General features: G+C 60.3%; 1 protein-coding gene across 3 annotated transcripts in view; it reads left to right on the top strand.

Annotated features, from left to right (window-relative positions):
- PSD2 (pleckstrin and Sec7 domain containing 2) overlaps positions 1-15545 on the top strand; it is a 119447-nt gene that overhangs the window by 19937 nt on the left and 83965 nt on the right. The window contains exon 1 of one of the 3 annotated variants that reach the window (XM_064161369.1): positions 14321-14582. The exons of 1 other annotated variant lie outside the window; for it this stretch is intronic. The gene's annotated coding sequence lies outside the window, so the exon portion shown is untranslated. Of the gene's footprint in view, positions 1-14320; positions 14583-15545 lie in introns of those variants that run through there. One more of the 3 variants, XM_064161370.1, reaches the window with a different exon arrangement.

The following is a 15545-nucleotide window of genomic DNA, read 5'->3' as shown; positions in this document are numbered from 1 at the left end:
GGCTGGGCTTGATGAGCTCAGAGGTCTATTCTAACCTCAACAACTGTGATTCTAAATGGAGACAAAGCTTTTGGCAGCTGCCCATAGGCCTGGGCACTCATTTCCAGTAATGGTAATGAGAATGAGGCATCCAAACCCCACTCAGCCTTGGAGCACCTCTGGCAGGCAGCTTCAGCCAATGCAGCCCCCCTCTGCCTTCTTCCCACTCTGCAAGTGGAGAGTGAGGTCTGGGGATACCTGGCAGCCCTCTCACCCCTGTGCTGTGCCACTCCTCTCAGCTGAGGGTGGCTGGCTGGGAACTCCACAACTCTTAAGCATAGCCTCATGGTTCCATCCCATCAGTTCTTTTCCTCCTCCACCTCCTCTACCTTCCAGTACTTTGAACCAGCAGTGCCTGCATGAAGCCCCAGCCTGCCTGGCTGCTGCCTGGGCATGGCAGGCAGAGCAGCTCTGCAGGGAGTAGCTGAGTGATCTGTCTGGCAACAAATGGGCCCTGGCTTGGAAGAGATGAGGGGGGGCACTCATTGAGGCAGCCCACGGGGGAGAGAAAACGTGTGTGCATGCAGGGTGTGGTGGGACGTGTGCTGGGGTGAGTTGGGGTGTACTGGGGTGAGTTGGGGTGTGTTGGGGCATGTTGGGGTGCACTGGGGTGTGTTGGTGTTGGGGTGTGCTGGAATGTGGTGGTGTGTTTTGCTGTAGTGGGGTGTGTTGGTGTGTACTGGAGTGTGTCGTGGTGAGTTGAGGTCAGTCGTGGTGAGTTGGGGTGCGCTGATGTTTGTTGGGGCATGCCAGGGTGTGCTGGGATGTGGTGGTGTGCACTGGGGTGTGTCACTGTGGGTTGGGCTGTGCTGTGCTGGGCTGTGTAGGGCTGTGCTAAGCTATGTTGGTGCAGTTGCTCTGTGCTGTGCTGTGCTGGGCTGTGCTGTGCTGTGCTGGGCTGGGCTGTGCTGGTGCAGTTGGGCTGTGCTGTGCTGTGCTGGGCTGTGCTGGTGCAGCTGGTCTGTGCTGTGCTGTGCTGGGTTGTGCTAGGCTGTGTAGGGCTGTGCTGAGCTATGTTGGTGTAGTTGGTCTGTACTGGGCTGTGTTGGTGCAGTTGGTCTGTGCTGTGCTGTGCTGGGCTGTGTTGGTGCAGGTGGTCTGTGCTGGGCTGTGCTGGGCTGTGTTGGTGCAGGTGGTCTGTGCTGGGCTGTGCTGGGCTGTGTTGGTGCAGGTGGTCTGTGCTGGGCTGTGCTGTGCTGTGCTGGGCTGTGTTGGTGCAGGTGGTCTGTGCTGGGCTGTGCTGGGCTGTGTTGGTGCAGGTGGTCTGTGCTGGGCTGTGCTGGGCTGTGCTGGGCTGTGTTGGTGCAGGTGGTCTGTGCTGTGCTGTGCTGGGCTGTGTTGGTGCAGGTGGTCTGTGCTGGGCTGTGCTGGGCTGTGCTGGGCTGTGCTGGGCTGTGTTGGTGCAGGTGGTCTGTGCTGTGCTGTGCTGGGCTGTGTTGGTGCAGGTGGTCTGTGCTGGGCTGTGCTGGGCTGTGTTGGTGCAGGTGGTCTGTGCTGGGCTGTGCTGGGCTGTGTTGGTGCAGGTGGTCTGTGCTGGGCTGTGCTGGGCTGTGTTGGTGCAGGTGGTCTGTGCTGTGCTGGGCTGTGCTGGGCTGTGCTGGGCTGTGTTGATGCAGTTGGTCTGGGCTGTGCTGGGCTGTGCTGGGCTGTGCTGGGCTGTGTTGATGCAGTTGGTCTATGCTGTGCTGTGTTGGTGCAGGTGGTCTGTGCTGAGCTGTGCTGTGTTGGTGCAGTTGGTCTGGGCTGTGCTGGGCTGGGCTGGGCTGGGCTGTGTTGGTGCAGGTGGTCTGTGCTGTGCTGGGCTGTGCTGGGCTGTGCTGGGCTGTGTTGATGCAGTTGGTCTATGCTGTGCTGGGCTGTGTTGGTGCAGGTGGTCTGTGTTGGGCTGTGCTGGGCTGTGCTGGGCTGTGGCCTGGGAGGAGGAGCAGGTGAGCTGTGCCCAGCACCCTGAGCTGCTCAAGCTCTGCACTCTGCCAGAAGCTGTGCAGTGCTCGGCCGAAGCGAGCAGGAGCCCTCCCTCAGCTCTGGGGATGAGGATTCTGCAGACAGATGTCAGCAGGGGCTCAGGAAGTGGAAATGGAGCTGAGAAGCAGCACAGGCTGGGGAACTGCTCAGCTCCACCTCAGTCCCTCCATGACGTGCAGCTGAGGAATGCTAAACTCTGGCTGGGAGCAGGGCTGCTGCCCTCTGAGGTGTGCACACCTGCGCATGTGTGCACCGCCTCTGGGGGTGCCAACTCCATGGGAACATTCCCTGTGGTCGAGAGGTTTGAAACGCAGGAGCCCCCGGGAGGTTATCTGGAGGTGGCAGGAAGGATGGAGAAGGGAAGCTGAGTTGCAGCTGTGCCCCTGATGCCAACAGCAGATGTGTGAAGGCATGAGGGACAGTAACAGCCTTTCCAGACCTATCCCAGCTTCCCTCCCAGTACCTCCAGAGTGATTCATTCCTTCCCAGTGCCTCACAGAAATCCACATCTGCTGCAGCATAGGAAAATATCTGGGAATTGAACTACAAAAAACAGCTCAGGAAGGCAAGTGGACCCCAAAGCCTCTCCCTGCAGGCAGCTCACGTTCAGCATGAGGCTGCAGAGCTGTGCAGCAGGCACACACCGGGACAGCAGCACACCACACACCCACGGCACCAGAGACACACAGGACCACAGGTCACAGAAGCATGGAGCCAGAGAGTGCAGCCAGCTGGCAGAGCTCTCCAGGCTCAGCCAGTCCAAGCCTCCACCAGCACTGCAGGCTCAGCACCAAACCATGGCCCTAAGCAGCAGGGCCACAGCTGCTTGGACACCCCCAGGGATGGGCACTGCAGCACTGCCCTGGGCAGCCTGTGCCAATGTCTGAGAACCCTTCCAGGGCAGAAACATTTCCTGAGCTCCAGCCTGAGCCTCCCCTGGGGCAGCTTGGAACCACTGCCTCTGCTCCTGTCCCTTGGCACCAAGGAGCTGAGGCTGCCCCCTCCTCACCCCAACCTCCCTGCAGGCAGCTGCAGAGAGCAGTGAGCTCTGCCCTCAGCCTCCTCTTCTGCAGCCTGCACACCCCCAGCTCCCTCAGCCCCTCCTCACCCCCAGCTGCTCCAGGCCCTTCTCCAGCCTCGATGCCCTGCTCTGGACAGGCTGCAGCCCCTCAGTGTCCTTCCTGCAGTGAGGGGCCCAGAGCTGAGCACAGCACTCGAGCTGTGGCCTCCCTGGTGCTGAGGATGAGGAGGGTATGATCCCCTCCTGTCCCTGCTGCCCACCCTGCTCCTGACCCAAGCCAGGATGCCAGTGGCTTTCTTGGCCAGCTGGGCACTGCTGGCTCATGCTCAGTGACTGCCAACCAGCACCCCCAGGTCCCTCTCTGAGCTGCAGCTTTCCAGCCACACATCCCCAGGTCTGTATCTCCCCCTGGGGTTGCTGTGACCCAGGGACAGGCTCTGGCCCTTGGCCTTCTTGAACCTCATCCAGTGAGCCCTGGCCCATGGCTCTCACCTGTCCAGAGCCCACTCTAAAGCTTCCCTATCCTCTAGCAGATGGGCACACTGCCCAGCTTGTTGCCATCTGCAGACCTGCTGAGGGAACATGAATGCTCCCACCCAGGCCACTCTGAAGACATTAAAGAGGACAGAGCCCAGCACTGAGCCCAGGGGACACCAGTGGTGAGTGGGTGCCAGCCAGACTCAGCTCCACTCCCAGTGCTCCCTGGGCCCAGCCATCAGGCAGGTTCTGTCCCAGGGCAGAGGGCGCTGAGCCCAGTCCTGTGCCAGCAGCTGCTGGGGCAATGATCTGCTTCTGAAATGGATTTCTGCCCTGCACTGCCGAGCTGCTCTCCCTGTCTGTGCTGGCAGATCCCTTCCTGCCCTGCCTGCAGGCTCCCAGAGGTGAGGCTCGGGGCTCTGACTGCTTTATCAGACACCGTCTGGGGCTGGGCTCTCAGCCTAGCCACGGAATGCTTCCCTCCTTGCCCCCTGCAGTGCCATGGCTGCAGTGGTGCTGGGGGGCTGTGAGGCTGCAGCCAGGCAGCTTCCTGCTCCCTGCCCCAGTTCCAGTGCTCCTGCCACAGATAAAAGGTTACAGCTGCGGCAGCCCTGAGGGCACAGATGGCTAATGGGAGTTCATTGCCATCTGTGTCACCTCTCCATCAGCAGCCCAAAGTGTCCCTCCTAGTGAGCCCACTTAGCAGCCCGGGAGTGCTGCCGGCACTGGGAGGCTGCTGGCAGAGCTCTGTGCAGTTTCAAGCCTCACCAGTGCCAGCTGGCCCACTGCAGCCCAACGCCTGCCATGCCCAGGGACACCTCCACCAGCACAGGTTGCTCAAGGTCTCATCCAGCCTGGCCTTGAACACCTCCAGGGAGGTTGTGGAGCACAGAATCACTCCCTGGGCAGCCTGTGCCAGTCTCTCCCCACCCTCACTGCCAACAGTTTCTTCCTCATCTCCACTCTCACTCTCCTCTCTCCCAGCTCCCTGCCATTGTCCCTCATCCTGGCACTCCCAGCCCTTGTCCAAAGCCCCTCCCCAGCTCTCCTGGGGCCCCTTCAGGCACTGGAAGGCTGCTCTAAGGTCTGCCTGGAGTTTTCTCTTCTTCAGGCTCAACAGCCCCAACTCTGCCAGCCTGCCCCAACAGGGGAGGTTCTGCAACCTCTGATCACCTTCAGGGCCTCCTCTGGACCCTCTCCCACAGCTCCAGGTCCTTGTGCTGTGTTCCCCCAAGCTGGAGGCAGTGGTGCAGGAGGCTTGCCAGCAGGGCAGAGCAGAGGGGCACAGTTGTGTGGGTGGTGAATGAGGGTTGTTTGAGAGGTGCTGTCTGCTGCACATCCTGCATGGAATTCTGCAGTCATCAGAGATATTCTTAGCTAAGAACCTATCATGGGTGAGGAAGAGAAAAGAAGTGATAATAACGGCAGTGAAAACCCCAGACAGCAAGAGAAGGGCTTCAGCTCCAACAGCTCCTAGTTAATGCAGATCCCTGCAAGGCTCCTTGGACGAGCAGCCACACAAAATTATATCCCCTAGCACCGAGGGGACTCTAAATGCACCTTCTCTGGTGGCTGTCAGGAGGAAAATGAGTGCTGAGTGCTGCTTTCAGGTGGATGTGCTAAAAGAGTCTGCTCTGATGCTGCAGAAAGGAAGGGGCCAGCTCAGGGGGGTTACAACCATAGAACCTTGGAACTGCTGAGCTTGGAAGAGACCTCTGAGCCCATCCAGTGCAGCACTGCCCAGAGCTCACCACCCCACCAGTGCTGCCCAGCCACTGCCACTGAGCCACCTCCCTCAGCACCACATCTTGGCAGCTCTGAAACACCTCCAGGGTGGGGACTGCACCACCTCCCTGGCAGCCTGGCACAGTGCCCAATGGCCCTTTCTCTGAAGAAATAGCTTCTAATGTCCAATCTGAACCTCCCCTGGTGCACCATTTCCTCCTGTCCTGGCACTTGTTACCTGGGATCAGAACCCAACCCCCACCGGCCCCAGCCTCTTTTCAGATGTAGAGAGCAATGAGGTCTCCCCTCAGGCTCCTCCTCTGAAGACTGGCTCCCCCCAGCTCCCTCAGCCATTCCTCCCCAGCCCTGTTCTTCAGACCCTTCCCCAGCTTTGGTGCCCTTCTATGGACCTGCTGCAGCCCCTCAATGTTCTTCTGAGAGTGAGGAGCCCAAAACTGATCCCAAGACTCAAGGTGTGGCCTCAGCAGTGCTGAGTACAGGAGGAAAATCACATTCCTGTCCTGCTGACCACACCATTGCTGATCCAGGCCAGGATGCCATTGGCCTTCTTGGCCACCTGGGCACACCCTGGCTCATGTTCATCTGCCATCAGTCAGCACCCCCAGGGCCTTCTCCACCAAGCAGCTCTCCAGCCACTCTCCCAAGCCTGTGCCATTGCTGGGGGTTGCTGTGTCCCAGCTGCAGCTCTCAGCACTTGGCCTGGTTCAGTCTCATCCCTTTGGTCCAAGCTGTGCAGATCCCTCTGCAGAGCCTTCCTGCCCTCCAGCAGGTGGGCACAGCCACCCAGCTGAGTGTCACCTGCAAGCTGAGGGAGCCTCCATGCCCTCACCCAGATCCTTGCTAAAGGTGTTCAGCAGGACCCAGCACTGAGCCCTGGGGAGCACCACTGGTGCCACTGGTGCCACCTTCCAGGGATGAAGGGAATCACAAGAGGTTTGGGTTGGAAGGGACCTCAAAGCTCATCCAACCTCCTGCCAGATCTGTGCTGGCACCTGGGGCACTGGGGAAAGGTGCATTTGCTGCCCAAGGGAGACAGACAAGACAGGATGAAATCGGAGCTGTGAAGGGTGGCAGAGAGAGGGAGGCTCCTGGTGGTGGGCAGCATCCACTCAAGGGTGCTGGGGGCTGAGCTCCAAGCCCCTTTCCACCAGCTCTCAGCAATGGGGCAGTTCCACTGGACTGCAGGTTGCCCAATGCTGTGCCCATTGACAGGAAAGGCTGTAGGGAGGGTGTGAGGAGCTCCACACCTTCAGCCTGACCTCGGGGCCAGGAAAGGTCCTGGAGCAGATCAGCTTGAGGGTCAGCAGCACCACATGCACAGCAAGCAGAGGATCAGGCCCAGGCAGCAAGGGATTCATGGAATCATAGAACCCAGCAGGCTGGCAGAGAGCTCCAAGCTCCCCCAGCCCAGCCTAGCACCCAGCCCTGCCCAACCAACCAGACCATGGCACTCAGTGCCCAGCCAGCCTTGGCTGCAACACCTCCAGCCACAGCCACTCCACCACCTCCCTGGGCAGCCCATTCCAATGCCAATCACTCTCTCTGCCAACAACTTCCTCCTTACATCCAGCCTCGACCTGCCCTGCCACAGCTTGAGGCTGTGTCCCCTTCCTCTGTCCCTGCCTGCCTGGAAGCAGAGCCCAACCCCACCTGGCTACAGCCTCCCTGCAGGCAGCTGCAGGCAGCAATCAGCTCTGCCCTGAGCCTCCTCTGCTGCACGCTGCACCCCTCCAGCTCCCTCAGCCTCTCCTCACAGGGCTGTGCTCCAGGCCCCTCCCCAGCCTTGCTGCCCTTCTCTCAACACCTTCCAGCACCTCAGCAGCTCTCTGCAATTCAGGAGCCCAGAACTGGACACAGCACTGCAGGGGTGGCCTGAGCAGTGCTGAGCACAGGGGCACAAGAACCTCCCTTGTCCTGCTGCCCACACTGCTCCTGAGCCAGCCCAGGATGCCATTGGCTCTGCTGCCCACCTGGGCACTGCTGCCTCCTCTGCAGCTCCTCTCTGCCAGCACCCCCAGGGCCCTCTCTGCCTGGCTGCTCTCAGCCACTCTGTCCCCAGCCTGCAGTGCTGCTTGGGGTTGTTGTGGCCAAAGTGCAGAACCCTGCCCTTGGCCTTGTTCAGTCTCATCCCCTTGGCCTCTGCCCACCCATCCAGCCTGGCCAGGTCCCTCTGCAGGGCTCTGCTACCCTCCAGCAGCTCCACAGCTGCTCCTAGCTTGGTGACATCCACTGACTTAATGCTGTTGGCCTCAATGTCCTGCTCTAGGTCATCAGTAGAGATGTTGAACAGATTCATGACAGGCAGGTCCTGCCTGACCAAGCTGACATCCCTCTGTGACAAGGTGAGCTGCTGAGTGGCTGAGGGGAAGGCTGTGGCTGTCCTGTGCCTGGACTTCAGCACAGCTTTTGCCATGGCTCCCCACAGCACCCTCTGCACAAACTGCCTGCCCAAACTCCAAAGAGTGGTGGGGAATGGAGATAACTCCAGCTCAGGGCTATCTGCTAGGGGCATCCCCCGGGGCTCAGAGCTGGCTCAGTTCTGTCTGACAGCTTCATTGACGACCCCAGCAAGGGGCTCGAGGCAGCCTCAGTCAGCCTGCAGATGGCACCCAGCTGAGTGGCAGTGTTGGTTTGCTGGAGGGTAGGAGGCTCTGGACATTGGAATAGAGTGACAAAGGATGAGGAAAAGGCAGAGGTCCTTAACACCTTCTTTGCCTCAGTCTTCACTAGTGGGACAGGTTGTCTTCAGGACAGCTGGGCTCCTGAAGTGGTGGATGGAGTCAGGGACCAGTATAGTCTCCCTCTAATCCATGGGGAAGAAGTAAGGGACCTGCTGAGCCACTTGGATCCTCACAAGTCCATGGGACCAGATGGGATCCATCCTAGGGTGCTGAGAGAGCTGGCAGCTGAGCTGGCCAAGCCACTCTCCATCATTTACCAACAGTCCTGGCTCACTGCAGAGGTCCCCAGAGACTGGAAGCTGCCAATGTGATCCCATCCACAAGAAGGGTCACAAGGAGGAGCCAGAAAACTACAGAGCTGTCAGCCTGACCTCAGTGCCAGGCAGGGTGATGGAACAGGTCACCTTGAGTGCCATCACACAGCACCTGCAGCATGGCCAAGGGATCAGGCCCAGCCAGCATGGGTTTAGGAAGGGCAGGTCCTGCCTGACCAACCTGATCTCCTTTTATGATCAGGTTCCCACCTGCTGAGTGTGGGGCAGGCTGTGGATGGAGTCTGCCTGCACTGCAGCAAAGCCTTTGACACAGTCTGCCACAACAAGCTCCTGGCACAGCTGCAGCTCCTGGCTTGGACAGAGTCACTCTGCAGTGGGTCAAGAACTGGCTGGATGGCAGAGTCCAGAGAGTGGTGCTGAATGGTGCCACATCCAGCTGGCAGCTGGCACCAGTGCTGTGCCCCAGGGATCAGAGCTGGGCCCAGTCCTGTTCAGTGTCTTTACTGATGAGCTGGAGCAGGAGATTGAGTCCAGCAGCAGTGAGTGTGCAGATGGTCTGGATGATTGGCCAGGGCTGGGTGCTAAGTTGGGCTGGATGAGCTTGGAGCTCTCTTCCAACCTGCTTGATTCTATGATTCTATGATTCTATGATTCTATGATTTAAGTGGGCAAGAAGGGCACCAGCAGCCTGGCCTGGAGCAGCAGTGGTGTGGGCAGCAGGAGCAGGGCAGGGATTGTGCCCCTGGGCTGAGCACTGGGGAGGCCACAGCTCAAATCCTGGGTTCAGTTTTGGGTCCCTTGTTAAAGGAGGGACATTGAAGTGCTGGAGTGGGTCCAGAGAAGGGCACCAAAGTTGAGGAAGGGTCTGGAGAACAGGGCTGGGGAGGAGCAGCTGAGGGAGCTGGGGGGGTTGGTGTGGAGAAGAGGCTGAGGGCAGAGCTCATTGCTCTCTGCAGCTCCCTCTGAGGAGGCTGCACCAGGTGGGGGTTGGGCTCTGCTCCCTGGCTTCAGGGGATAGAAAAGTCGATGGCCTGAAATCGTGCCAGGGGAGGGCTAGGTTGGAGAGGAGGAAGAATTTCTTCAGAGAAAGGGTCATTGGGCACCGGGTTAGGCTGCCCAGGGAGGTAGTGGAGTCCCCATCACTGGAGATGTTGGGTGAGGAGCTCAGGGCCATGGTCCAGGAGCTGTGCAGAGGGAGACGTTTGGTTAAGTGGGACTGGATGATCTCGAGGTCTTTTCCAAGCAGGTGATTCTCTGATCCATGGCACTGGGATGTAATTAAACATGGAAGACCTGCTCCAGTTTCCTTGTAGGCAGAACAGCAGAGTCCCTGCTGGACCTCCCAGAGGTTGCTCAGTGAGTTGCAGAGGACACAGTTTCCACACGCTGCAAGCCAGTGAAACCAGAACCACTCAGACCCTGAGGGGCTCTGCCTGTGCAGCTGATTTGCTGCCCACAATGGGCTCTGAGGAAGACTTCCCAACTCCTGCATTCTGGGGCTGCCACGAGCAGAGGGAAGGTGATGTTGTGGAGGTCATCTGAAAGTTGCCGTGCAGCAAGGTGGAGAGCAGAGAGGAAGCATCCAGCGGCACCAGTCCTGCCAACAGCTGTCTGGGGCAGCCACCAAACCCTCCCCTCCCAGAGTCACAGAGGGTTAGGGGTTGGAAGGGACCTCTGGAGATCATCCAGTCCAACCCTCTGCCAGGGCAGGGCACCCAGGGCAGGCCCAGGGGAGTTTGGAAAGTCTCCAGAGCAAGAGACTCCACAGCCTTTCTGGGCAGTCTGCTCCAGGCTCCAGCACCCTCACAGGCACAAAGTTTCCCCTCCTGTTGCCCTGGCACCTCCTCTGCTCCAGCTGGCACCCAGTGCCCCTTGTGCTGCCCTTGGCCACCCCTGGGCAGAGCCTGGCTGCGTCCTCCCCACACTGCCCTGCACATCTCTAGCACAGCACTGAGGGCAGCCCCCAGGCTGCTCTGCTGCCAGCTCCCAGCCCCAGCTGCCTCAGCCTGTGCTCACAGGAGATGCTCACTGCCTTTGATGCAGCCCAGGGTGAGATTTGCCTTCTGGGCTGCAAGTGCCCATTGCTGGCTCATGCCCAGCTTCTCACCCCTCAGCCTGGGTGGATGATGAGGTTCTCCCCGACCCAGGTGCAGGACCTTGCCCACTTCTCCAGCTTGTCCAAGTCCCTCTCAGTGCCCTTCCATCCCTGAGTCACATCGACCACACCACGCAGCTTGGTGCAGGCTTGCTGAGGGTGCCTCAGTCTTGCTGTCTGTAGCACTGCTGAAGCTGCGGAGGTGCTGGCAGCAGAGCCCTGTGGGACACCACTTGTCACTCCCCTCGGGCACAGAGCCATCCCCCACTGTCCTCTGGTGGCAATCAGCCAGTTCTGTGCCCCCTCCCGGGATCTCTCCCTGCAGCTTAGAGATCAGAATGTTGCTGGGCACTGCAGCAGCCCAGAGAGCTGACATCTGTTGGTTTCCCTTGGCCACTGCCCCTCACCCTCCCCCTTCTGCACAGTCCCTCCCCAGCTCTCCTGTAGCCCCCTTCAGATATCGAAATGCATCTCTAAGGTCTCCCTGGAACCTTCTCTTCTCCAGGCTGAACAACCTTAGCTCTCCCAGCCTGTCTCCATAGCAGAGGTGCTGCAGCCCTGTGATGATCTCTGTGGCTTCCCCTGGACCCTCTCCATCAGGTCCATGTCCTTCCTGTGCCGAGGGCTCCAGAACTGGACACAGAGCAGGACTCTCCCCTTTCTGCCCTCCCGGAGTCACAGCCCTGCCAGCAGCCCCAGGGCCCCGCAGGGGCTCTTTGCGCGCACTCTCTTCCTCCTGACTATCTTTAAAGCCTCATTTCTGCCTGTCATGCAGCCACCCGAGGTGAGACAATCACATCTGAGCTCTCCTAGCCCCCAGACTTGCCACAGGGAGCTGTCTCCTCCCCAGCTCTGGTGGCCCTGATGTGAACCTTTCTTTGTCAGTAGTCTGCTCAGACAGCTCCAGGGCAGACTTTCCAGAACAAAGAGCTGCTTCTAGGTGTCAGGAGAAAGGCAGACAAAGGCTCACAAGGACTGAGCCTTCCTCTTCAGAGGGCTGTTCCTCACCTCCACCTCTTCCTATCTTCCTACTCACACTACCTGTGAAGAGGATGTTGAAAGGTCCTTGTAGAGCTTCCCCCTGATCCTGCCTTCCATCCAAGTGTCTTGTACTGAAGGTCAGGGAAGCTGGATTCCAGATAAGGAACCCAAGGGATTTCCTAGGAAACAGACCTGTGGGAGGACAAGGAAGCAAAATCCTGCCTGGGCACATGAGAACACCTCATGAGGCTGCAGCCAGGTGGGGGCTGGGCTATGCTCCCTGGGCTCAGGGGACAGAAGGAGAGGCAATGGCCTGAAATTGTGCCAGGGGAGGGTTGGGTTGGAGAGGAGGAAAAATGTCTTTGGTGCCAGAGTGGTCAGGGGTTGGCACAGGCTGCCCAGGAGGTGGTGAAGTCCTCATACCTGGAGGTGTTCCAGAACGCTGTGGACATGGCACCTGTGGCTGTGGCCCGATGGCCATGGTGGGGTTGGGTTGAAGGTCGGACTGTAGGATCTCAGAGGGCTTTGCCAGCCTTACAGATGGCAGCTAGGCTAAGAGGGACAAGCAGAGCATGCTGTCAGGGGCGAGAGGAGGGCTCCCCCTGAGCCCGGCCGTCGCTCTGCTGCTCCCCAGCAGGGTGGTCGCTCCCTCGGGCACTCGGGGCCCCACCAGTGCCGTATGCTTAAGGACTGACCCTGGCTCGCCTGTGCTGCCGCCGGCGGCTGTGCGGGACCGTTGTGTGCCTCGCCCCCGGCCCCGGCCCGCACGGCAGGGGGTGCGGATCGATGGCGCTGCCCTGGCGGTTCGCGGTGCCGGAGCAGCCCAACCTGGTAATGGCCTGATCGATGCGGGCGGAGCGGGGCGGGGGGGACCCAGCGGAGCCCCGCGGGCGCTTGGCAGGCCCACGGCTGGGCTCGTTCCGCTCCTCTCCGCGGCCAGGAGATGCATTTCTTGTGCCTCTCCAGCACAGAAACCCTCATTCCCAGTGGGGTTTGTTGGCTAACTCCTGAGCAGAGCTGCAGGGTGGCTCATTACATGGCTCATTAGCGATCCTCTGGCTGGCAAACAGCCCCAAGTGCTCTGCTGTGGGGTGGCCCTGCTGGAGGAACCTCTGCCTGTGCCCTGCTGAGCTGCTCCAGGATCTTGTCTCATCTCAGATATCCCAGAATCCATCCAGTTGGCAGAGCCCTCCAGGCTCAGCCAGTCCAAGCCTCCACCCAGCACTGCAGGCTCAGCACCAAACCATGACCCTAAGCAGCAGGGCCACAGCTGCTTGGACACCCCCAGGGATGGGCACTGCAGCACTGCCCTGGGCAGCCTGTGCCAGTGTCTGAGAAGCCTCTCTTACAACTGTACTTCAGCATCTGGAGGTGTGGGTGTGCACTGGGATGGGTGCTGGGATCTCACCCACATGCATCCTCTGGAACAAGGTCTGCAGGAGGCACAGAGCTCTAGGAGATGTTTTCCACAGGGCATCAGGAAGACAACTGCTGTCTTGGAAGATAAGGCAGCAGTGTGCCCAGGTGGGCAGAAAGGGCAGCAGCAGCCTGGCCTGGAGCAGCACTGGTGTGGGCAGCAGGAACAGGGCAGGGATTGTGCCCCTGGGCTGGGCACTGGGGAGGGCACATCTCCAATCCTGGGTTCAGTTTTGAGCTCCTCACTCCAAGATGGACACTGGAGGTCCAGAGAAAGGCACCAAAACTGGGGAAGGGTCTGGAGAACAGGACTGGGGAGGGGCAGCTGAGGGGGCTGGGGGGGTGGATGTGGAGAAGGGAGGGTGTTGCTGAGGGCAGAGCCAGGTGGGGGCTGGGCTCTGCTCCCTGGTCTCAAGTAAGAGAAGGAGAGGAAACAGCCTGAAACTGCCAGGGGAGGGTTAGGTTGGAGAAGAGGAACAATGTCTTTGGTGCCAGCATGGTCAGGGATTGGCACAGGCTGCCCAGGGAGGTGGTGGAGTCCCCATGGCTGGAGGTGTTCAAGACGTGGCACCTGGAGTGCCAATCAAGTCAGTGATGCTCTGATTCTATGTGTCTGGGGCAGGCACCAAGCCCTTCTTTCCCAGCCCAAAGATTCATCTCGGGGCTACACTCTCTGGACACTGCTGAGAGAGCCCTCAGCCTCCTGTGAGCTGTTATAAAGGAGGTCACTGCATGGCTGTGGTGCTTTGGGCACGAGGAGGCACAGGGCTGAGGGCATTCAGGCATCACACAGCCCTGGGAAGCAGGGGGGCAGATGAGTGAGCATCCTGTGTGCTTGCCAAGCTGTGAGCAATCCCAATCCACAGCCCTTTTATCCTGGTCCAGGTGTGGGATCCTCACTGCTGACCTGGTAGTGTCCCAGCTGGCCCAGGCTGTGCTGCAGTTGGGCACCTTGAAGCAGGCAGCAGCCACCAGCTCTCACCTCTGTGCCCACAGAAACCCCTCTTGCAAGCCACCAAATGGGCAAGAGGCAGAGCAAGCCAGGTCAGGGGGGCCGCGGGGAGGGGTGGGATGCAAGGAGAGGGGAGGGGATGTTGGGTGTGGCGCTTCAGGGCATGGTCTAGTGGACATGGAGGTGTTGGGTAGAAGGTTGGACACGATGGTCCGAGAGGTCTTCTCCAGCCTGAGTGACTGGATGTGGCGAGGTGGGACTGCAGCAGGTGGCATTGCCCAGGGCACAGAGTAAGCTGAGCTGCAGCGCAGGGGGCTGCGCCGGGGAGGGTCTGGCGACATTTCCAGGTGCCTCGGCCGTGAGCATCTGGCAGGGTTTCAGTCCCAAACTTCGGGCCAGTCCCGGCCTGAAGGGTGGCGGCTTGCTGGCTGGAAGCAGAGCTGACCCCAGCGCTTTGCAGGTGCCTGTGCGGGTTCCAGCCCCAGAATCGCTGGGGTCGTCGCTGGCGGCTCCTGCACAGCCCCCAGCAGCGAGCAGAGGCTCCAGCCCAGCTCCAGGGCTGCTGCTGCTGCGCGGCGCCCCGGGGGCTCCTCCAGCCGGGGCTGCGTTCCAGCCCTGCACCGGGGCCATCCAGCAGCCCTCCCTGCCTCCTCCCCCTCTGCCATCCCCTCCCACCCTGCCTGCCGGATCCCCGGCAGTCTCTCGACACCTCGGGGGAAGGCTGGGAGGTGTAACCGTCGCCGGCAAGGGAGAGGGAGAGCGGCAGGGAAGGGAGACGGAAGCCAATAACAGGGAGGTCTAGGAAGGTGGTGGAGGGGGAGGGCCGGGGCCACTCCTCCGTCGGTGGGACTGCAGATTATTTTGCATGGCTTGCTGAAGAGAAAAGGGAGCTGCCTCGCTGGAGAGACCCCAGATCCAACGGCTTGCTACTGGGGTAAGTGCAAGCTCCCCTCGCTCATTGTCACGTCTCGTCCGCCCCCCTCCTCCCCTCCCCCCCGTCCTATTTTGCTTAGTTCTCGGCGTTCGGGTTCTTGCGAGGCGGGCTGGGTGGCTGAGCGGTGTGCCGGGGCTGGCAGAGCCTGGCAGCGGGGGGTGTGTGCCTGCATGTGGAGCGCTGCCCGCTGCCGAGCAGCCTCTGACACATTTTCCAGCCCTGGGTGTGCTCTGCGCTCCGAGCTGCGCTGCTCCGCACGCCCTGCACACGCACCACGCACACACACACACACAGACACACAGACACACACGCACGGACTGCGACCCCCCCGCCCGCACCGCCGCCCGCAGCAGCAAGCCGCACACGAAAGGGGGTGGGGGCTCTCCGATCCTAGGGGTGACTTTGCTGGGCCCCCCCGCCCGCTCCCCCCAGCCTGCCGGGCTCGGGGTTCTGTTTTATAACAAAGCTACATTTAAAGATCAATCCGGCAGTGGTTATTGCATCCCGACCCGCGGTTGTCATGGAGATGCGGGAGAGAAGCTGAAGCGAGATGACTGCATCTGGAGTGGAGCGGGGCTCCGCCGCGCAGCCCCAGCCTGCCCTGCCTCCGCTGCCTTTTTGTCTGGGCTGCCTTACAGCTTCTCCTCATCTGCACCCAGGCAGTGCTGCCTCGGAGGCTGTGGAGGTCAGGCTGCTGTGCGGGGGGGGGTGTTGCCCCCGTGCAGCGCTGTGCTATTATCATAATTGCTATATTAGCATCTGTGTCTCCCTGAATGTCTTCTGCAAGTCTGGGGGGAGGAGGAAGGAGTGAGCAGCAGAGAGAGTTTGCAGAGCACAGCCAGGGCTGGGAGTAGTTCCTAAAACCATACCTGCCATGCCCACACCTGCCTGCTGGCTCCCACATCTCGGGGGACAAAAGGCAAAGGATGCTCTGCTTTTAGCTATGGCTCCCATTTCCTGCCT

Source organism: Pogoniulus pusillus, chromosome 22, assembly GCF_015220805.1.
Source record: "Pogoniulus pusillus isolate bPogPus1 chromosome 22, bPogPus1.pri, whole genome shotgun sequence".
NCBI classification, from domain to species: Eukaryota; Metazoa; Chordata; class Aves; order Piciformes; family Lybiidae; genus Pogoniulus; species Pogoniulus pusillus.
This window is presented reverse-complemented; position numbering and strand designations above follow the sequence as displayed.